The 23,470-nt window shown below is 43.9% G+C and overlaps 1 protein-coding gene and 1 non-coding gene across 2 annotated transcripts in view; one reads left to right on the top strand and one right to left on the bottom strand.

The window, feature by feature from the left end:
• SIL1 (SIL1 nucleotide exchange factor) overlaps positions 1 to 18,712 on the bottom strand; it is a 221,056-nt gene extending 202,344 nt beyond the window's left edge. The window contains exon 1 of the mRNA XM_040977777.1: positions 18,602 to 18,712. The gene's annotated coding sequence lies outside the window, so the exon portion shown is untranslated. The remainder of the gene's footprint in view (positions 1 to 18,601) is intronic.
• On the top strand, positions 766 to 911 carry LOC121154478. Its single transcript, XR_005883527.1, has one exon. It is a non-coding gene; the product is annotated as a U4 spliceosomal RNA (small nuclear RNA).
• Positions 18,713 to 23,470: the final 4,758 nt, after the last annotated feature.

Below are 23,470 nucleotides of genomic sequence, written 5' to 3'. Positions count from 1 at the left end.
TTTCCAGGCATATGAGGAGGAAGCTGGATGAGTGCACCAGCTGCTGTACCAATGCCATACATGACAGCTTAACTCACTGTCACAACACTGGCAAAGAGACTCACTTTAGATACAAACACATGAACAGGTCAAAAGTTATAGAACGAAACAGGCTATTTCAAGCAAATGATAACCAAAAGAAAGTAGGGTGGCTATACTAACATCAGACAAAATAGAGTCCAGCACAATAGTGCAGCAGTTAAAGTCCTCGCCTTGAATGCGCCGGGATCCCATATGGGAACTAGTTCTAATCCCGGCAGCTTCACTTCCCATACAGCTCCCTGCCTGTGGCCTGGGAAAGCAGTCAAGGACGACCCAAAGCTTTGGGACCCTGAACCCGCGTGGGAGACCTGGAGGAGGCTCCTGGCTCTCCTCGCTTTAGATTGGCTCAGCACCAGCCATTGTGGCCGCTTGGGGAATGAACCATCAGATGGAAGATCTTCCTCTCTGTCTCTCCTCCCCAATATATATTGTCTTTCCAACTGAAACAAACAAACAAAAAATAATCTTAAAAAAAATCAGACAAAATAGATTTAAGTTTTTTAGTAGTAAGATATAAATGAGAACCTTACATATTGATAAAAATTGCTTCTCAGCCTTTTAGCTTAGATCATATGTAAAAATATCAATACAGCAGTATACAATAATTATAAACATTTAACAACAGACTATCAAAATCCATGAAGCAAATATTAACAGAATTAAAAGAGTTCAATATTCACTCTTATCTTTGCGCAGTGGCAGTATCGTAGCCAATAAGGTTTACTTGAGGGGTGATTATTGCTAATTGAAAATATTCACTCTTAAAAATGAATGCAGGGGTCCAGCGTGGTAGCCTAGTGACTAAAAATTTTCACCCTGCACACAACAGGATCTCATATGGGCACCGGTTCTAATCCCGGCAGTTCCATTTCCCATCCAACTCCCTGATTTGTGGCCTGGGAAGGCAGTCAAGGACAGCCAAAAGCCTTGGTACCCTGCACCCATGTGGGAGATCTGGAAGAGGTTCCTGGCTCCTGACTTTGAATCGGTGCAGCACCAGCCGTTGCAGTCACTTGGGGAGTGAATCATCAGATGGAAGATCTTCCTGTCTGTCTCTCCTCCTTTCTGTATATCTGACTTTGCAATAAAAAATCAATAAGTCTCTTTAAATAAATAAAAAAAAAAGAATCACAGGCAGCAGCTTCACCCCCTGTGCCACAACACCAGCCCCAAGATTCTACCAATTAATACAACTACTGTGGAGATTAGGATTTAATATGTGAATGTGAAGGTTGGGGGAGACACACACTCAAGACCATGGCATTATCATTATCTCCTATTTAGAGCTGAGAAAATTAGGGGTTTGTGAAAATTCACACAGCATCTAATTGGTAAAGCTGAGTCTCCAGCTAAAGGCCATGCTTCTTTCAGCTACACAGCAAGACTTTCCACAGATACGTGAAAGGAACCATAGTACCACTGACTGAGGCTGCACTCTGATACAGAGTCTGAAATAGCACTAACACATGGACTGACAGCATAGACTCTAGCCCTAATCCCTCTTGAACTCAGTGTTTCTGGCTATACAGTGGAAGAAAAACTCCAGCCCTACGGACACTGGCTGTTGCTAAGACAGAACATGTGCATACCTACAGCAACCAGAACCTAACGTTAGACAGATCATAGGCTCTGGCTTTGCTAACTTGGCCACTGAATCACCAGTGTCAACAATTTGAGCAGCCCAAGATCAAAGGGGTAGCCCCCATTCAGCAGGACAGATATTGGAGGGATGGTGACATGGCAATTTAGAAAGGGCTCTGTAGCTGTCGGACATTAACAAGTGACCAGCCTGAAACCTCCAGGACCCTTTCTAGGCAGGTGGAAAATGCCAGATGTTGACAACCTGGGCTGTCGCTCCTGAGTTGCCAAACAGCCTTAACAATAAACTGACGACAGGCCCTGAGTGAGAAACCAGGAGGAGCTAGGCAACACTTCTGGGGGTCAGTCTTAAGATTACCTCTCAACTGACTGAAGGAGAACAAACCATCTGTTACTGCTTCTTTTCTGATCATCATTCTCACTCGCTCACCAAAACCCATCTATGTACTATGTGTTGCTACTACTGCAAATTCACAGCAACCACCAATGACTCTCTAGAGCCTTCCCCTGTGTTTCGAGTAGGCACAACAGGCCCTGGCATGGCTGGCTGCCCAAACCTGCCCTTGCTAACCCTTTCAGCCTCTTGAGATCCCATAGCTCATCTCCCTGCATTTTCTAGGTCCCAGCTACACACTGAGTCCATCAGCATACTCCTGCCCAAGTCCACCCCTGAAACCTTTGCAAAAAGCTTGGGCCCTGAGCTAAAAAGCTCTTCAACCTCATGTTGCCTTGCACAATAAATATTTATTTGCTCTTCACAACTTAACTCAAACATCATTTCCTCCAGGAAGCCTCCCTAATAACCCCAGGACCAGGCCAAATCCCTGTCTGATGTGTACATTATACCATATTCCTTTCTATCCACTTATCACAGCTGCAGTTTTACATTTATGGGTGTGATCCTAATTTGATGGTTATAAGTATCTATATACTTACTCTAAGCAGGAATCATATCTGAACCTAGACAGTTTCTGGAATGTAATTACATCTTTTTATAAATATATATTTATAAAATATACCTTATATGAATACAAAAATGTTATATATTTACATACAAATTTTGCTAAAACAACAACATTTCAAAGGAAAGGGAAATGAGGCTCTGTCCAAATCAAAAGGTCCTACTTAGAGAAGCTATTCTCTCCATGTGAACATAAGGCAAACTAGTCTTTCTCCTGCACTCACCCTGTTGGCCAAATTCTTTATAGAAGTTACCTTCCACGTCCTACCAATATGCAGGCAGGTGGTAGTCATAGTGATAAGTTGGCCTACTGCCAAAAACAATCTAAAAAGATATCACCCTGTCAGGGCTCTAGGCTTTCAAAATAAAAGCCCACAGCAAAAAACCCACCCAGATATTAACACAGAAACCTGTAGCTAGGAAAGACAATGAACCAAACAGCCAGCAGCCCATGCCAGAAATGAGTGATCCTTGTGTAGGCAGTGCCCTCAAGTGACCCACCCAAAGGAAAAGGGGAGGGGTCTGAAGCAGAAGTAAGGACTTAAAGCTTTTTTCTTTTAAGGCTGAATTATTTTATTCGATAAGTAGTTACAAAGACAATCTTGTATCAGCAGATTTAATGCCCAAATGGCCACAATGGCCAGGACTGGGCCAGGCTAAAAGCAAAAATTTGGAACTCCACTGGGTCTCCCACATGGGTGCAAGAACTCAAGAACTTGGGCCATCTTCTGCTGCTTTCCCCTGCACACTAGCAGGGAGTCGGATCATAAATGCAGCAGCAGGGACTCAAAGTAGCACTCCTATGGGATACTGGCATTGCAGGCAGCGGTCTATCCTGCTGCCATTACAACACTGGCCCCAAGGAATTTTTTTCTTTTTGTTGTTTTAATGAGACAGACAGATAGGAGGAGGGTAGCGAAGGGGAATGGAAAGGAGGGGAAAGTGGGTGTTCCCATTCACTCCCTAAATGCCCACGACGGTCAGGACTATACCAGGTAAAAGCCTGGAGTTAGGAACTCAATCCATGTTTTCTATGTGATTGGCAGGACTCCTGTTACTTGAGTCATCACTATTGCTGCCTAAGGTCTGCATTAACAACAAGCTGAGAGTCACATATTAAACTCAGGCACTCCAGAATGGGATGTGGGCATCCTAACAGATAACCCAAATAACCATTCTCCTTGTTCCCCCTGTAAGGGATTTTAAATACTATTTTTCTCTTAAAAGAGATGCATCCAAACATTAACCCTCAAAATTTCCCAGGTTCAAAGGAGGTCTATAGATCACAGCTCAGAAAAGCGTTCTTAGTGCATACAGAAGTTCATATAAAGCTCTAATTGAAGCCAAAATTCAGGCCTGGCGGTGTGGTCTAGTGGCTAAAGTCCTCGTCTTGAACACACCAGGATCCCATATGGGCACCGGTTCTAATCCCAGCAGCTCCACTTCCCATCCAACTCCCTGCTTGTGGCCTGGGAAAGCCGTCAAGGACGGCCCAAAGCCTTGGGACCCTGCACCCACATAGGAGACCTGGAGGTTCCCACTGGCCGTTGCAGTCACTTGGGAAGTAAATCATCGGATGCAAGATCTTCCTCTCTGTCTTTCCTTCTCTCTGTATGTCTGACTTTGCAATTAAAATAAATAAGACCTTATAAAATACATGAAGCCCAAATTCCCCCTGTAGAAGCAGGAGGAACGTCTCTCCACCCTTCAGTCCTTTTGAGCAAATGGAAGAAGAATGAGAGAAGGTGGAAATATTTGCTGAGCACAAATTGGTGCCAGGCACAGTGCCAGAAACCTTATAAACAGATTGTTAGTGCAAACCAAATGAGACATAGATGAGCACTTGTCCAACAGCCACTTAATGCCCAGGGCAGACACCAAATCCAAAGACTCTTTTCCCCTACTATCTGCTCCTCACCCTTCACTATTACCTTCAAACCAGAACTGGGAATGACACCCCCAGCAAGTCTCAGGCAAAGAAAAGCCTGTCTTCCCTGAGAACAGCCACAACGACCCCCTGTGTGCAAAAGTAAATGAACCCTACTTCCTAGGCACAGATAGCTAAGAGGAGCAGCATTCAGCATTTACAGCTAGAGGATGACTGGATGACTATGTGACAATCCCAAGTGAGCCCACACAGACGAAGGCTCTACCTGTTCCAGTATCCACTGCTGCTGGGCAGTGGGTGGTAATTCTAAAATTCTGAGACCTTAAGCCAAATGAGGGTATGCTCCTTCACATTTCCTGCAGGGCCGACTCCATAGCTGCAGTCTCCACACTTTATGCAGAGGGTAGCAGCTCCATACCTGAATCATCACATCTACTGAGCATCATCTCAAGCTAAAGCATCCATTCACTGTGCTGCAGTTCAAGGTTAACCCTTCCCCCGTACTCATCTCAGGATCTGCCTCTTATCAAAAGCTATGCCAGCTGATTATTATAATGATAACTATTATACCATTATAATAACATTACTGCACTTTTTCTTGCACTTGACATCTGTTGGCTGATAGGTTTAACCGGTACATAAGCAGTAATTACACAGTGCTCTCTCCTTTCCAACCAAGCCTCTAGTATGACTCTTACTGCTAAATACAACTGCAGCAACTGCCCAGTCCCAGACCCAGTAGGAAATGCAGCTCATCTCATCACACCTTCAGAGGCCACAGCGTCAGAAACAATGGCTCAACTGGCTCCTCACTGTTAATATACTCTGCCACCCTCCCAACAAGGTGATGACACTTGTGGGAAACACCACTATGCAAACCCCCAACAAAGCTAGAGGAGTCACCCACAGGTTACAATATTGCAGAAATACAAGCAGTACCAAATCACAAGAACCTACACCACAGCAAGAGAAAAGGGAGAAGAAAATACATTTCTCCACTGGGAGTTCTCAAATAAATGGCTCCCAGAGAGCCATTCAGCTTGCTTCGCCCACACACACACACACACTTTTTGGCAACTGCTGCCAAATCAGCAGCAAGGAGGGAAGGGAAGCAGAAGGCTACCCTCAAGCCACTCCTCTGAGACAAAAATCACCTTTCTGACTGCTGGCCACTCCTCACTACTGGCCAGGAGGTAGCCCAGAGCCCAAAGCAGAAAAGCAAGTCCCACTTTTCTTAGCCAAAGCCCTTGTTCTAACAAAAGTAGAAAGTATTAATCAAATGAATTACACATTAGTCACATTAATGTGAAGGCAACCATAGGGAAGCTACATAAAGAACACACACGATAAAACAAACCACACCAAGAGACCAGGGCTGGCCTGTTTTGTTCCCTATCATGTAATACATAGGGTTTTGCTTTTGTTTTTTTCAAGGCAGAGAGGGAACAGAGGTTATTTGAATTTAAATTACCAGTGAACACTATAATCTGTGTCCAAGGAGAAAAGCAGCATTCAGGAGTGCCAAGCACAGGCTCTTAGGACATGTGTGGCTGAGGCAGAAGTAGCCTATAGGGCCTTCTCCTTCAGCCTCAGCATACTGCTGTCATCACTTAAGGGCAGATAAGCAAGCAGGCAAGGCCCATGCAGCACAAAGAGGAATTTTCCCCTAAGTCCAGGGAGGTTTGCCCTCTCAAAAGGAAATGACTATAAAGCAGCATACAGTGAACAAGACCAGCCATCCACAGCAGTCACTCATCTAAGCAGGGGCTCTTGAGAAGCTGTGCTGAGGGTAAGGACATCAGCCCCCTTCACCACTATCATCAAGATGGCCACACAGGACCCAGCACATGCTAGATACTCAGCAAGTAACTGAACTGAGCAGTAACCACAAAGAGATCCTCAGGCTGGAACCAACTGCCCTGAGTAGGGATCTAGCTGTTCCCACTGTAATAATCTATAGGATTGCAGAGATTCATAAAAGGGTAACTACAGGAGCTGATACTTGGCATAGCAGCTGTGATGCCACTTGAGATGCCTGCACTCCCCATCAAGTTCCAGTTCCACATCCAATTCCAGTTTCCTGTTGAAGCACACCCTGAAAGACAGCGGTAATGGACTGGGTAGCTGCAACCTTGCTGCCTACTTCAAAGACCTCAATGGAGTTCCAGGGTTCTGCCTGGTCTAGCCTCATCTACTTCAGTCTTTTGGAGAATGAAACTTATCTATCTATATAACTCACATATCCGTTTCTCTCATTCTGAATCATCCAAATTCTTCCTCTTGCACACACATGTGCACTTTCAAATAATATGAAAATAAGTAGGTAGGCATTTGGCACAGTAGTTAAGCAATGTCCACTTAGAGTGTCTGTGTTCAAGTCCTGGCTCTGCTTTCAGTCCAAGCTTGCTGCTATTGCACACCCTAGGATGTATTAGTGATAGTTCAAGTACTTATGTACCTGCCAACCACAATGGAGACTGACTGAGTTCAACTCTAATACAATGACTGAAAAATACATGTGTTTTTTCTTTCTCTCATTTTAAAGGGAGGGAAATCTAGAGAATAAATGTACATTTACCTGCCTCTAATACCTGATGTCTTCATAGGCTGACAAGTATATTTTGGTCATAAATAGCCACATTATGTAAGGATGATGGGGAGGAAAAGAGAAAGGACAGAAACAAGTAAAATAAACTTAATTGACTGCTTAGCGTGTATATATCTGAAAGCCCCAGGACTGGGGTTACAGATAAGGAAATAGTAACAGAAAGGTTAAATGGCACCTTTGAAGTCTCACACCTGGTCCAGGTTGAACTCCGAGTGTATCTAATGCTATTACCCGGAACCTTTTTACCACTCTTTTTTTTTTTTTTTCCAGAGGACAGCCAGCTTGCAACTAGCCTTTCCTACAGACAAGAGAATGCTCTTACCCATGAGCACAAATCAACTTAGTGGTCATGGTTCCTGGATATAGCTAACCGGAGCTGTGTCTCGACTGTCTCGTAAACTTCATGTGCCTGAGACAACACCCAGGAACTTAAATTTGTGTGAACTAGCCAAGTTCTCAGAGCAGTAAAGCTGCCCACTAATGAGACCCTGAATAAGCTGGTACCTCAAAGAGCACACTACAGGTTAAAATTGGGTAAGGAAAAAACCCAAACATGACTTCCATATGCTCACAACAATCTCTTGAAAGACTGCGGCAAAGGAGCTTCCCCCTACTTTGATCTGTGTCAATAATACACAGAGTTCTCTCTGAAGGCTTTATATTCTCTTTAAGTAGAAACAATATAAGTGCATGCCAAGAATCTCTTTTTGGTCCTTGGGAATAAATGAGCCTTTCCATCCATGCCACTTGCTGCACCCTGGAACATCCCGTGATGTCAAGGGCAGCAGTGTTATGCTCTCAAGAGATCAGAGGCGAAGAGCAGACAGTGCCCCCCTAAAAAGGTGGCTCAACTCAGAAGACACTAAGCAGTAGTAAAACATGCTGTTTCTTGGGAGATCTATTCATTTTGCCTCCTGTATGGGGACTCCATCAGACAAAATGCTTTTTTTCAAAGTTGATGATTCACTCAGGTGCAAGACAGATGCTGCAAAGACCTGTGGGAAGTGGCCACCCGGCAAAGGCAGGCTGTGTGTAGTGAGAAGGGTCTCCAAGGAACACGCTACAGACCAGGCCATATGCTGTCAGGATATAAATCCAGGCCCATCTTGCACATTTTACATTGTTTACTCTCTTTGGGATGGGGCACATTAAATTATAATCCAAGGACTACATGTGTCCTTCCAATTCTATTCCATACTTACTTCCTTGCTAAAAAGATTTGTAACCTGGAAACAAAGCCTTCTCTGCCTAACAGAGGGCCTAATTTTCAGCAAAGAATAGGAAACCAAGCTGTCAATTCAAGCTCTATGAAAAATACAGCCCCAGCACGCCTTCGTTTACCCAACCAACAAAATGCAGAGACCTACTCAACTCCTTTACTCCAGATAATAGTCTCAGAACTATGATTGCCAAGCAGTGAAAGGAAAACCAAAAGAGAAAAAAGGGACACCACAGCCCTACTAATGCCTCAGGTGAAACAGCTCTCGTCCCAGTTGAGACGAAATCAAAAGAGAGGACTTATTCACTACCAGAACAAACTGTAAGCTAAGGACAGGAACATGAGGCAAAGGTATCTGGATTGACCATAGCACTCGCCTGGCTGGCCTAATGGCCTTCAAGGAGTCATCAGCACTCTCCCAAGACCAATTTTTGACCACCATAAAATGGGGATATTGTCAGGATAGTCTAAAATCATGTATCTGAAAGCCCTCAGAAAACATTAAGCAGTAAAATTTGAAAACAGCAAACTACTGAACACACTTTCAGCCAGATATTTGTTTCAAATATTCTTGGGAGAGATACCTTTAGCTCCTTGGGAGCAGAGAGGCAAAACTGAAAACCAAAAGGTGGACTATAGTGACTAGAACCAGTTTGTAGAGAAACCCACACTTGTGAGGGCAGAATGGATCCCAACCAGGCAAGCAGACAGATGTTTGCTCATGTTTGCTCATGTAAAAAATAGGGTGGAGGGACTGGCACCATGGTATAGCAGGTAAAGCCACAGTTTGGGAAGTTGGCATCCCATATGAGTGCCAGTTTGAATCCTGGCTGCTCTGAGGTTCCTGACCCAGAGTTCCCTGATAATGACACTGGGAAAGCAGTGGAAGATGGTCCACTCTCTCTTCTGTTTTCCCTTGCTCCTTCCTTCCATCCGTACCTCTCTTTCTCCCTCCCTCCCCCTGTCTCTCTCTCATCAGGACTGCATACAGGAAGTCCCAAAGGGGCACTGGTATACAAAGTCCAAAAAGAAACAGAAGCAAAACAACAGGAGGGAGCTTCTGTAGTAACTCAGAAGTAAAAGAAAACAGGTAAAACAGGAAGACTCAGCAAGGAATACGACAGAAGGCTGTCAAAACTTTCATTCATTAAAAATCCTCTAGTTTCTAAATTGTTTTATAATGCAGACTGGCCTTCATTCAAAAAACTGAGCCTTCACCTTACTTCTTTCATTCAGAGAGGCAGAGGCTATAAAGTTGTATTATTCATAAGTTTCAGAAGCTCAACTTCAGGCTCATGTCATGGGAGTAGCTTCAGAGACAATTTCCCCTACCCATTCCCATTGCTGCAATGAACCTGCTGTAAATCAAAAGGTAAAAGCAGTCAATTTGAGCACAAAATCCAAGTCACTGTATTTGACTGGGTCTCCCTGACCCTGTACAAGGCCCAGAAATGGGCATACAAATCAGAGCAAAGCCATGACAGAAGTCAAAGTTCCCCTAATGAGCTAACTGCTTTACACTGAGCTGAAGAGCAGAAACCAAAGGAGAGTGTCAAGAGGGCCCCTGGCAGAAAGAGGCAGCCCTGCTTCAATAAAATCCTCAAGTCAGACATTGAACAGGAGACAGGGCAAGCCAGCTTGGGATCCTGTTAGCATGAGCCTGAGAAAGGCAAGAACTGGACAAAAGAAGGGAAGAGACTGTAGGGAAGCCATGAAGCTCCCTGCTACTCACAATTTAGTTTCACGGCATGAGTAACCTATAACTATGTTGATATGAATGATAAATTGACCCTCAAAGATAACACTGAAGTGATGGTTAAGAGAAAGTCTGCTTGGTCAACATAACCTTTCTTTGAATTAAGTCTTGGGTCAAGAACTAGAAAGTACTACTATTGACACTACTGTTGACAATTTAGAGCCCTAAATTCCCTTTTGCCAGAGGAAGTACCTTGTTTATAACCTCTGAATTCTTAAGGAACTTCCATAATAAGTATTACTATAAGTACTACTATTTCCACTCTACAGGTCATGAAACTAACCCAAAAGAAGTAAATTAAGTGCCCATGACCTGATGGAATATGAACCCAACTGAGCCTGACTCCAAACATGTGTTTATAAACAACCTGACAGAGTCATTTCTTCTCTTTTCTCCTAGGGATACACTAATGGTTTTTTTTTTGGTTTTTTTTTTTTTTTTTGATCACACAGAAGTCTGGCATGAGCACAATTTGTTTCTAATAGAGGGAAGACTTCGAATCCTTTCCTGGCTGGACAGCAGTGGAAATGTTGCCTGGAGCATATCAGAGTGCCTGGGTTCAAGTCTAGGCTCCACAAGCCTGTGGGAAGTAAAACAGTAGATGGAAGATCTTTCTCTAACACTTTGCTTTTCAAATAAAACAAAAATAACAACAACAACAAAATTTCTCAGATATGTTTCCTCTGTGCAGGAGGAAACACTTCAATCTGAATAGAAGAAAATGGCATAATAGCCAAAACCCTCAACAATTAAGAGTTAAGGTCATTTATGAAGTCATTCAGTCGAGAATAGATCTTCTCCTCTCCTCAGAATTTTTAACCCAGAAACATCTTGTATCTTTATAATGCTTTACACAACTCTTTAACAATTTCTACGGCCACCCATGGGGAGCCCCTTTGCTTATTCACCCAGCCCTCATTAAACCAGAGGTCTACTAATACACAGATGGTCCTAACAGACAGATGGCCTACTCCACTTCTCTGGGGCTCAGTATTATCAGCAGCAAAATCAGAACGCATCAAATGTAAAACTGAGGCATGGTACAGACAGAACAAGCAGTTGTCAAGACACTTCAGTCGACACAAGGAGCCACCAAGGAACAACCATTCCTTAGAGCTAAACCAAATACAGTCCTGATGTTTGCAAGGAAATAAAGACCTCTAAGATGATCATTCCCAGCCCAAAACAACCAGGGTCTGAGATTTCAGCAGCAGGGTCCAAGTTCAGAAACCCATTCAACCCTAAGTACGAGATGGAGAAGAGGTAAAAATCCAATCTTGAATGACTTGCTTGGGCTCGCCCCTTAAGTTCTCAATATCTGCTACGCACTGGACTCAAGCCATGACCAATCAAAGTTGTCTTATTGACTGTCCTACTTTATGTTACTCTTGCTGGACTGAAGCGTGTTGACTTTCTGGTATTGGGTCAGACAGCTGCTGCCCCCTTGGGGGTCTCACAGAAATTAGAGGCATTAAATCACGAGACAAAGGCCAATGGTGAAGTTCAGTGGTATCAGCCTTCCTCACCAGATCTTTTGAATGCATCTCAGATTCTTCTTTTAATTAACAGAATCCTTCTGCCATCACAAGAATAGATGGCACACTATATAGAAAAGAGGTTCAATAAGCATCACTAACTGCCAGGATGTTTGTCTGTACTAGAACTGGTGATTCAAAGGCATGATCAAAAAGTTCCCTAGTCAACAAACAGATCTCAGAAACGTACTCCTCCCCAGTTCTTTATAAGAAATGTGGGCCTGGTGCGATAGCGTAGTGGTTAAGGTCCTCTCACCTTTAACATGCCAGGATCCCATATGAATGCCGGTTCTAATCCCAGCAGCTCCACTTCTCATCCAGCTCCCTGCTTTGGCCTGGGAAAGCAGTCAAGGATGGCCCAGAGTATTAGGACCCTGAACCCATGTGGGAGACCTAGAAGGAAGTTCCTGGCTTCAGATCGGCGCAGCACCAGCTGTTGCAGCCATTTGGGGAGTGAATCATCGGATGGAAGATCTTGCTCTCTGTCTCTCCTCTTCTCTGTACATCTGCCTTTCCATAAAAACAAATCTTAGAAAAAAAAAAAAGAAAGAAATGTACCACATGAGACACTGTCTAAAGGTTCCAGTGTCCACTCTGGGAACAACTGGACCAACACAGCTATGAAAATGTTGAGTTCGCTAAACACCAGGGAAGCAATGAATAGGACACCTCAAAAGGTCAAAATTTATAAGACAAAAACAAATAAGTAAAGGATAAATATAACTCCATTCTCTTTAGAGCAGTAAAGGTAGAAATCACCTCTTGCTTCTTCATCCTCTATCCTTTTCTTCTCCAACTCTTATAGCAGTGCAGGCTTTGAGGAAGACAATATGCAGTAACTTCAGACATACACAACTTCTGCTCCAAATGTATTAATGTCAGCGAATAAAGCAGAAATATCCTTACTAAACCATGTGTTCAGGGCAAGTGTTGTGACACAGCAAGTTAGGTGGCCATTTGAAACAACTCCATCCCACAGTAGAGTGCCTAGTTCAAGTCCCCAATACTTTGCTTTCAATCTAACTTACTGCTCATGCAACCTGGGATGCAGAAGATGATGGCTCAAATGTTTGGGCCCCTGCCACTCACACAGGATATCGATGAAGTTCCAGGCATCTGGTTCAACCTGGCCCAGCCTTTGTTATTGCAGGCATCTAGAAAATAGACCAGGGGGTGGAACATGTCTCTCTCTCACTTTGCTTTCCAACTCCATGGAAGCAAATAGGCACTTTTATTTTAAAAAGTAACTCTTGTGCTCACAAGCATCAAAAGGCTAATTTCCCAGGCCTACTACACCCTTTTGACAACATTCTGTAGGAACATGTTCAGAGATAAGAAACATGTTCAGCTGGATGGATATGGAGCAAATAGAGACCTATACACAGTTCTAATGCTTCTAAAGGCCACGGGGCTTAATTCTTTTTTTTATTATTATTGAAAAGTCAGATATATAGAGAGGAGGAGAGACACTGAGGAAGATCTTCCGTCCGATGATTCACTCCCCAAATTACCACAACAGCCTGTGCTGTGCCAATCCAAAGGCAGAAGCCTGGAACTTCCTCCGGGTCTCCCACGCGGGTATAGGGTCCCAAGGCCTTGGGCCATCCTCGACTGCTTTCCCAGGCCACAAGCAGGAGCTGGATGGAAAGTAGAGCAACCGAGACATGAACTGGGGCCCATACGGGATCCCAGCACTTGCAAGGTCAAGATTTAGCCAATTGAGTCATTGTGCCAGGCACAAGGGGCTTAACTCTTTCCATGATGATTCTAGTTATAGCCAGCCATCTCACAAGAGGCCCAAACAGAAGGGACATTCTACAAATAGGAGAGAGCCACTAACCCTAAGGCCTTCACCCCCTTGAAAAACCCAGTGAAAATCTCAATATCAGGACCTCTTTTTCAGTTCATCATCTCCCCCACACCTTTCTTTTCTAGGGTTTATTTATTAATTTCAAAGGAAGAATCAGGGAAAGATACCTTTCGTCTTCTGGTTCATTCCCAAATAGATTTATTTATTTTACTTAGAAGTCAGAGTTACAGAAACAAAGACTTTCCACCAGCTGATTCAATCAACAAAAGGCAGCTGAGGCCAGAGCTGGACTGGTCCTGAAGTGGAGCCTGGAGCTTCTTCTGTGTTCCCACACGGGCATAGGGACCCAAGTACTTGGACCATCATTCATTGCTTCCCCAGGCCAGAAGTGAGACATGAGTGGGAGTTGGTGCTACAGGTGGATTAGCCTGCTACTGGGCTTGTCTTAAGCCAAGAACCAGGATCCTATTTCAGGTCTTACACTTGGGTACAGGGGCCTAGGCACATAGGCTATCCTCTGTTGCTTTCCCAGGCATATCAGTAAAGGATTTATTTAGAAGTAGAACAGCCTGAACTCAAACCAGAGCTCATATGGGATCTATGCAGTGGTTTTATCCACTTTACCACATCGCCAGGCATTCCTACATTTTTCATAAAGCCTGGAGAAAAGTGAGTTTTCTGGTACAAAGTCCGGCTTATGACTACAGATTCATGGAGTGTGGGGAAGAGGCAGTGGCAGGACAACACGGCACAATGAAACTTTGCAGAGCTTGCTTTAAATCCCAGTTGCATCAAATATTGGTCAAGTCACTTAAGCTCACAAAGCTTGTGCTTTATCAGTAAGAGAGAATCAAGTGAATTAGCTTATAAACTTGATCTTAGGATTAGATGAAATAACATTCACTATTTCTACAGTGTGGTATTTGAGGCACTGAAACAGTTGTAGTTAGAAAATGAACTTTGATGACAACATGACAAAAAGGATCTAGAATGAGATCGAGCATTCTCAATGGATGCAATATCACCCAAAGGGGGTCAAACATTCCTGGGACTTGGTGTCTCTGTGTAAAGGGTGCATCTGTGGCATTAAAATCCCATTATGAAATAGATAATTGCAGACAGAAGGTCTCATAATGTGGTCAAGAACAAAAGGCTGAGAAGGTCCAAGTGATTATATGGACCTAAATGGCTGACACAGTTCCCAAAGGAAAATGTATCCACTGATTTGCATGCACTGTGGGCAGAGTGAACAACTCGTCCTGGTTTGCCCTGGACTTTACTGGTTTGGGGGATCCAAAGTCTCACACCTGGGAAATCCCTCTGTTCTGGGAAAAATGTGCCTCCTTTCTTCAGGTGAGCTTCATGAAGACATTCCCATTTCGTGAATAGCAGCTATCAGGAGGAATTCACACTAGCCCAGGAGGAATTCACAATGATCCCAGCAACATAATTGAGATGACTGGCATTTTCCATTTGCCCAGCCCTATGCTCAGAGCTCTTGGCCCCTGACCTCCACCAAGGCTTTGACAAAAGAACGTTACTCATGCATAAATTATGCCTCTTCCTTCTCAACCCCAAAGCTCAGGATAGTATTAAGGAAGACCAAAGTGGACATGCCTGACAGTACAACCATAGCCTTGTCTGTGAGCGGTTTAGTAGACCTGGAGGAATTACATAGTTCTGTTGCCACTGGATTCTGTGTCCAGGGTAGAAATTGGAACAACTCAGAAAGTCAAATGTAAACTCCCCAAAAGTCAGGAAGATTCCATGGGGTTCTCCAAATGTGTCTGAGCAGCTTGAATTTTTTAACACAAGTTTTATCCCAAACTCAGTGTTGATGTGAGAGCTAAAAGTTACCCACAGTCTCACCTAAACAGCAGCAACAGGCTCTCCTCCTCCTCCCCCCTACTCAGCACCAAAATCCTTAAAGAAAGTAAATGCAGAAAAGGAAAGGTAGGATAGTCCCTCTTTAGACCACATATAATTAAAATACAAAGCTCTCTGCTGTAGAAGACTAAAGCTCACAGCTTAAGGCCGATTCAGAGAAGGATGAAGTATTCATCCTCATCACAAAGAGGAAAAGATTAGCTCCACAAGGACAGATATTCAAATTGACACCAAATCCAGGAGTTAGAGATGCCTGTGCTATAGAGCGTGCTCTAAGCACCAGCTAAGGCCCCAGAGAAAAATCCCCAGGAACAGACAACCAGGAGCCAGCATTTTAAGAATGTTGAGATTAGCTCTCCTGCAAAGAGGCTTATTCCAAGAGACTGCCAGGCAGACTCTGCCGTACAGCTTTACCCAGGAAGTACCAGAAATGAATAAGGAGGCAGAGTGAGAATACAAATCCACCAACGTGAGAAAGAGAACCGGAAGGCATGAACACATTTGCTAAAAGGAACACTCTCCTTTAGACACCACCATGTTCTCTTGAATAATCTCATTGACACAAAATTCTTCATTCATTGAGACTGAAAACACTGATTTCCCGTATCCCAAGAGCTTTCATGGGTATTACCTCATTTAATAATTCTTGGAAGTATTATTCCCATTTATATGCAGCAAAATCTAAGAGATAAAGCATCTTTTCCAAAGCCACATGGCTGATCAGACACATTGATCAGACACAGATCAGACCTCACTCGAAAATTCATGACTTGCACCTGAAAATAACTAGCCAAACTATGTCATTTGACATTTGTGAAAATACTGTATCGTACCATGTATTACTGAGACTGATATCACATATGGTTCAAAAACCAAATCTGCCTTCGACAACGGTTGTATCACCTTGGTGATGCTATTATAAACTCTTACCTCCCCTCCTACTCCTATCACACATCACTCCAAAGGACAATTCTCACTGGAGGGTTAAGTACTAGCATATTTGTTATTTTAAAGTCAATTTTGGTATTTTTCATTTTTACTTATTTGTTCTTTCTGCCAATGAAACATACTAAAGCTCAAAATTGGCCTCTGTAGAGAAGTAGTAACTGGCCTTCCAGTTAACAACGGGAATGAGGAAAACAGGACCCAAGTAGCAAGCAGGTACTCCTCCCCATTGCCTCCCCCAAAGCTGCCACATGCCTCCTCACATCTTCCCCTTTCCCATCATCTGGAAAATGAGGGCAAATAGCTTTTTTGCTTGCTAACTTCATCAGAACAGCATTCATAGCAATTAGCATATTACATTCACTAAACATGTGAAAGAAAAGTTAAAATAAACCTGGTGTGGTGGCCATGTTCTCAATTGAAACCATAAGCCAAGTTCTGACTCAGGTTATACAAATACCAATCCTAACCTGGTTATACCACGGCTACCAGCAAAAGCTTAAGAAATTCCCAATCTGGTTAAGCTTTTATCAGAAAAGAAAAAAGCTTGGGTAGGGTGAAAACAACAATAAAACACACAGACACACACACACACACACACACATCCACCCATCCCCAACACAATACAGTTTCCTCTGTTAAAACAAATACTGTTAGTATTGTTAAGAAAATATCTGGTAGTCTATGTTCAACACAGAAGGAAAATTACTGCTACCAATGTAGCAAAACTCACTAGGCATGTAAGGTGTTAGAGAGCAGCCAACTCGGAAGAGGCATTTAAAGAACAGTGAAGGAAGGCAGAAACTTTGTAACTTAGGCAGCATAGGCAAGTCTGGTAAGATGCATATCATATAGAACTCAGCCAATGAGGAACCAGGGAATGAATCTACATGCTAGTATATAAATTGCTTGCCCCCAGGGTGCCTGACCATCAGACATTAGATGGCTCAGGAATGATAATCAAGTCTTGACTTTACTGCATCTCACGAGGCCAAGGCCATCTCTTGAGTAGACAGATGAGGATATTTCCCACAGTATTTAAGAACCTGTTTACCATAGCAAATATTGATATTCTCCTGCCTACCCAGTCATGATTAATCTAATCATTTCCTTCTCTCAAAGTAGTTCGTTTTGTCTTACTGAGAAAACCAGCTGGGCATAAATCAAAGACAAGCATCCGGCAATATTTATTAGTGGGAGTCAGCTTTATTGGCACAATGGGTTAAACCACTGCTTACGATGCCATCATGCCACGTGAGCACCTGGTTCAAGTCCTGGTTGGAACTCTGGGTGTTTCATTATCAATCCAGCTTCCTGCTTATACCCCGGGGAAAACAACAGAAAACGGCCAGGTGCTTGGGCCCCTGCCATCCCTGTGAAATTGCAGGATAAAACTCCAAGCTCCTGACTACAACCTGACCTAGCACTGGCCTTGAGGTCATTTGGGGAGTGAACCAGTAGACAGAAACGCCCCCTCCCTCTTTAACTCTACCTTTCATAATAAGCAAATCTTTAAAAGCATGTAGTTATTAGAAAACTGATCTTCCTTGAGTAACGTTGTATATTTTAAAAGGCAACAAACGCCCCTCCACTTCCAACAGTGCCAAGGAAGCCTCACTGGCCTCTCAGCTGCTGAGCAGCTCCTGACTGCTGGCTGTCCCCCTCATCCGCTGGGCTCTTCCCAAATGGCACCCCTTCCCAGGTGCTCCTCCAAGTCATTTCTCTCCTGCCTCATCAAGCAGAGCTTCTCAAATGGGTAGTCCCAGGACCAAAATGAGAATCATCTGTCTTAGAACTCAGGTGCTAATAATTACTTTATCCAAAATCCCCGAGAGGGGCATATGACCTGAGACCCACAGAAGTCTCTGACTTGCTAGGACTAAGGCCGCCACAAAACGCCCAAACAGAAGCCGAAAGCAGAGAGCACACAACTCCTCACGGCCAAGACAGGCAGCCTGTCAACACTGGGGGGGCGTCAGAGACCAACACCTCAACCACCCAGGGATTTAACGCAAAGCAGGTGCGGAAACTGAAGGAGGGAGGAGGGGGCAAGACAGGACACCCCAGCAGACGTGGGGAGCAGGAGCCGAGCTCGCACTCCCACAGCCTCATCTCCTGGACACGCAAGGGTGAGTGGAGACCGACTTGGAGACGGCAGCCCTCGGGCTGACAGACCACGGCTGACTTGGACGTCCCGCTTTGGAGACACGAGAAGGGAGCGTGTAGAACCCGGGACCACTGTCGGGAAAGCGCCGAGGCCGCCCTGAGCCCCGCGCTCCGTTCCAGGGCCGAGTGGCCCTCACAGCCCCTACCTTGGGCCTCCCGCAAAGCAGCCGAGGGGCAAACACAAACCCCACAATTCCAGGCGGCCGCGGCGGCAACCAGCTTCCCCGTGCGCAGACGCCGTGGCGACTGTCCGGACCCATGCGCGCGCGGCTATTACGTCGCCTCAGCCTCGTCCAATGGCAGCTGGCCCGGATGGGCGGCCGCTTCGCTCCGTTGGCGCCCCCAGGCGCTGTTACTCCCGCCCCTTTGTTAAGCCCCGCCCCTTTTGCCTTCCCCGCTGCCACCTGTTGCACCAGTCCCCCACCCCCTTCCCGCCTTGTATCTGTCCACCAGAGTAAGAGAAATCCAAGAACGGCCCCATGACCCTGGTTTTATTTACAAGTTTCTTCTCCCATTTCCCAACAGCCTAATTTCTTTCTAGAGGAAGAATCCTCAGAAAGAAGCCAGACGAGATAGAGAGTAAAAATAAATCAAGCTGTTATGACTCAGTTTGGGACAGCAATTGAGACTCAAGCCAAGTAGGCCACCTGTGTCACCCGCTGTATATACCCGAGTATTGTGTAAGTTTTTGACAACCAATTATTTTAAAAATAAAAAAGGTCACCTGCAGTTCTAATTCAGCTCTACTGCTGAATAGCTAATTTTGTGTGTGCCAGGTGCTGCAAATACACTCTATTTACTTAGCATAATTTCCCAAGATGGGAACTGTCATCTCTTTTTTAACTGGGGAAGCAGAGGTTCACAGAAATTAAGGTCATATGGTCGGGAAGTGGAAGAACTGAGAACTCAAGCTAGATTTGGTACTTGGAAAGAGCTGTTTTCTTTCCCCTTTTCCACCCTTACCTAGAAGGAAAAGAGCCACACGGTAATTTCTGGTCATTCCTAAGTGGACAGAGGGGGTAGAGGGCAACAGAAACCAGAACCTCCCTGCAAGACCACACTTAGCTTAGATCCCAGATCTGCAGTTCCTTTCTGTTTCTGGTAGTTAGGTGAGCTTCTAGCAGGACCTTCACCTTCTTGATTCCCTAACTATGGTGGGAAATTGACTTCACAGCTGTTGGGCACACGTAGATGAGTGGTCGCCTGGGGAGGAACAACAAGTCCCTGGGCAATAGTGGAGTGAGTGGAAACAGTTTGAGAAAGCTCTAGATAAAACACTCCCTGGGGACTGGGAGTGGGACAGAATAGGGAATGGCTCATTCTTCCCATTTCACAACCCAGAGACCCATGTAAATAACAGGGCATGTTATAATCTAGCTGTGTCACTGACTACTATATACTAGAAATATGGGTAATAAGATGCTCAATAAATATCTATTGTAAGAGTGAGAAATTACAGAATTAACAAATTGTGACCAAGCCCTGGTATGAGGTATTAAATATATATATGAATAAATTACTATAAGAGTAAGAATAATCTCAAATCTTGAAATGAATCAATAGATCTGTGGGCCAAAAAGAAAATTGAAATGGAGTACTGAGCCGACAACACCTATAGGCACCTTAGGATTTATCTAACCACTCTGGTTACTTGGAGAAAGGATATCCTGTGCCCTCTAGTCCCCAGACCTTGAATAACCCTGCTGTGATCTGAATGCTCGAGTCTCCCTAAAATTAATATGAATATAGCACTAACAAGGCCTTTGGAGAAATTATTACATCATGAAGCCTCCATCTTATAAGATTAGTGACAGCCAGTATTGCAGGTTAAGCCACTGTTTATGACACTGGCATCCTGTATCCTGTATCGGAGTACTGCTTAAAGTCCTGGCTGCTCCATTTCTGATCTAGCTTCCTGTTAGTGCTCTGCTGTAACAAAATGTCTGGTGGCTCATGTTCAGCACACAAAGAAAAGTGCTGCTAGCTGACTAGCAGATGTAGCAAAAATGCATTAGGCATACAAGATGTTATAGAGTAGCCAACTCACAAGAGGGGAATTAAAGAACAGAGAAGAAAGGCAGAAAGTAACTTTGTAACTTAGGCAATTTAGGCAAATCTGGGAAGATTCCATACCCCACAGTACTCAGCCATTGAGGAATTAGGGAAGGGACCTATACTCTATAATATACATCACTTGCCATAACTGCTGCCAGTGTGCCAGCTCATCAGATAAACAGTCCTGCAAGATCTATAGTAACGTCTTGCTTTCACTGTACTTCCTAAGTCCACACTTGGAGGCTCACCTGGGTTCTGTGTACCTGCACCAAGTAGGACTTTGGCAGAAGGAGAGACTCCTTGCACTCGAATCCAGGTGGCTTGCCTGTCAGGGCACCCTGACTTCCTACAGAAAAGCTAGAGATTGTCATTCAGAAGACAGCAGAGGTGACAAAGACAAGAAAAAAGCAGGCACTGCAGCAAACAGGCAACCTTGTGCAGGAGCCAAGATTGAAAAATGTGTAGTGTAAGCACTGCACAGGTGGTTGGATATTTTCAGAGGTTGAGTATGTGTGACCAAGATGGATCCAAGATAGGAAGTGAATGTTGAATCCCAATCTGCAGTTCTATTCTCTCAGAAAGGAAATAGCAGAAGATGAAAAAAATGGTCCCAGAGTGGACAAGAAACCTCATAAGAACTCTCCATTATTTAAGATTGATTGCACAACTATACAAGCAACAGAGAGTAGTCAAAATAGGAAATCAGAATTCTAAGCCTAGAGAAGAGGGAGGTGAAGAGGCCGCTTCTGATATCCCCCCTGGTAGGTCCAGTAGGGAAAATGTTGAGGTCCTTTGGGGATGTCCTCCCTCTCCAGGAAGTTTCTGTAGAACAAGGAGAAGTCAGATCTGTTAGTCCATCCCTTACTAATACACAGGCCAGACATTTCAAGAGAAATATAACCACTCCTAGAGGATCCTTTGGGACTAGACACCCAACTTGACCATTCGTTAGGACCCAGTTTCTTTGTTTGGATGGAAACAATATCTAAAATGAAGATCAGGTTTACAGAGGAGGGAGAAATGATTAGGATAGCTATGGCCATCTGCAGAAAGGAGCCTCCTGGGCATGGGGTCTAAAGAGCTGAACAAAAATGCTAGAGTGTTGATCCTGAGTGGAATAATAATGACCCCAGGTATCAAGCACAAATGCAGGATATTGGAGAGCCAATAATGAAAGAAATCAAAGAATCTGCTCCCAAGTCACACAATGCCTCTGAAGCATTTGAATCTCAACATGAAGAAAGAGGAACCCCCTATGCTTTTCTACAGAGATTAGAGATTGAAAGAAGAAATACTCTGAGCTGGATCCAGAGGGGCAACGACTTTTAAAAGATAATTTTGTAATTAAAAACTGGCCTGATATCACAAAGAAATTGCAAAAGTTTGCAGGTGGAATGAGAAGCTTATGAACTATTAAAGGAGGCACAAAAAGTGTCTAAGAGAAAAGAAGAAAACAAAAACAAAAAGGAAAAGTCCCAGTTTCTATGTAGAAATAGTTAGAGACAATGGATCAGAATCCCCTCACAACAGTTGGGGAAAACCCAAATTTCAATAAACAGCAAGGATAGAAATGCAGGGGGGAGCTCCTAAAACTGCAAGTGAATCTTACAGGTGTGAACAGATTGGACATCTCAAGAGAGAATGCCCAGAATGAAGGAAAAAAAAAAAAGACGACAGGTTGAGCCCCTCATAAAGGTTGGTGAAGATTAGGGGTCAGACATTCTTTCTGAGTGGATCCTGTAGTAAACTGAGTGGTGGGGACTGAAAGAAAGAGGCAACATTTTTGCTTGACAGAGGAGCTGCTCCTTCTTCCCTGACACAACAACCCCAAGGACACAGAATTCCCCAGGGGAAAATATAAAGTATTGGGGGTTAAGGGGAAGGGATTCCATGTTCCAATATCTTACTTATTGATTTATTTTTAATAATAAATCATTTTATTTTGGATGACATTTACATAGTTGAGAGGGATGCACACCCATGTGGACCACCGGTTAGGATGGGGAGGATCGAGGAATGGGGGAAAATGGATGAGAACTTCATCCAATCTCCTTTTTTCTTCCTATATCTGGGGAATGTGGAAAGAGAAGGGGAGAGAGCCATTTGAAGCAGCCCAACAACGTATTTTTTTTAATGCTAATCAGACTGCAATCAGAACAAACTGAGGGGTCCTTTTTATAGGTATCTGAGGCAGAAATTAATCTCCTGGGATGAGACCTGATTGTGAAATTAGGTTTAGGATTAGGAGTAAACAAGGGACAAATACAAGTACTAATGGTTATCCTAACTGAGGAGGGAGAAGAGAAAAGGTTTATCCCCTGTACAGGTAAGAAAGGATAATGGGGATTATCATTGTGCCATTAGAAATTAAGCAACCAAGAGAGACATTTTATAGATTATACCCCATTCCTACTGAAGAAAAGAAGGGCTTACAGCCAGTAATGAAGAGGTTGATCAGAGATGGATTACTGGAATCTTGCATGTCACAGTGCAATATTCCCTTCTCCCAGTTAAGAAGCCTGATGGGTCCTACAGGCTAATATAGGACTTATAAGAGTTGTGAATCAAGTTGTCCAGGCTTGACACACCATAGGCCAAATCCTTATATCCTCTTCAGTAAAATCCCACATGAACACAAATGGTTTGGTGTGGTGGATTTAAAACATGCATTTCGGGCTTGTGCCTTGAGCCAAAGGAAGCAGAGATCATTTTGTTTTTGAGTGGGAACACCCAGAAAATGGAGGGAAACAGTGCCACCACTGGCCTGGGTTACCATGAGTTCTGACAGTAGTCCCAAGTCCATTTGGTGAAGTGTTGGGAAAAGTCTTCGAACAGCTCCAAGTTTCTGAAGCAACTCAGTTGCTACCATAGTATATGATCTTCTTATCTCTGGAAAGAAGGGAAGTGGAGTGTCAGAGACCATTCTAACTTTCTGGGAAAGAAAAGTTAACAAATCTGCT

Source organism: Ochotona curzoniae, unplaced genomic scaffold, assembly GCF_017591425.1.
Source record: "Ochotona curzoniae isolate NIBS_2020 unplaced genomic scaffold, NIBS_Ocur_1.0 contig_1, whole genome shotgun sequence".
Taxonomy (NCBI): Eukaryota; Metazoa; Chordata; class Mammalia; order Lagomorpha; family Ochotonidae; genus Ochotona; species Ochotona curzoniae.
Note: the sequence above shows the minus strand (reverse complement) of the source record. Positions and strands in the feature narration are given on the sequence as shown.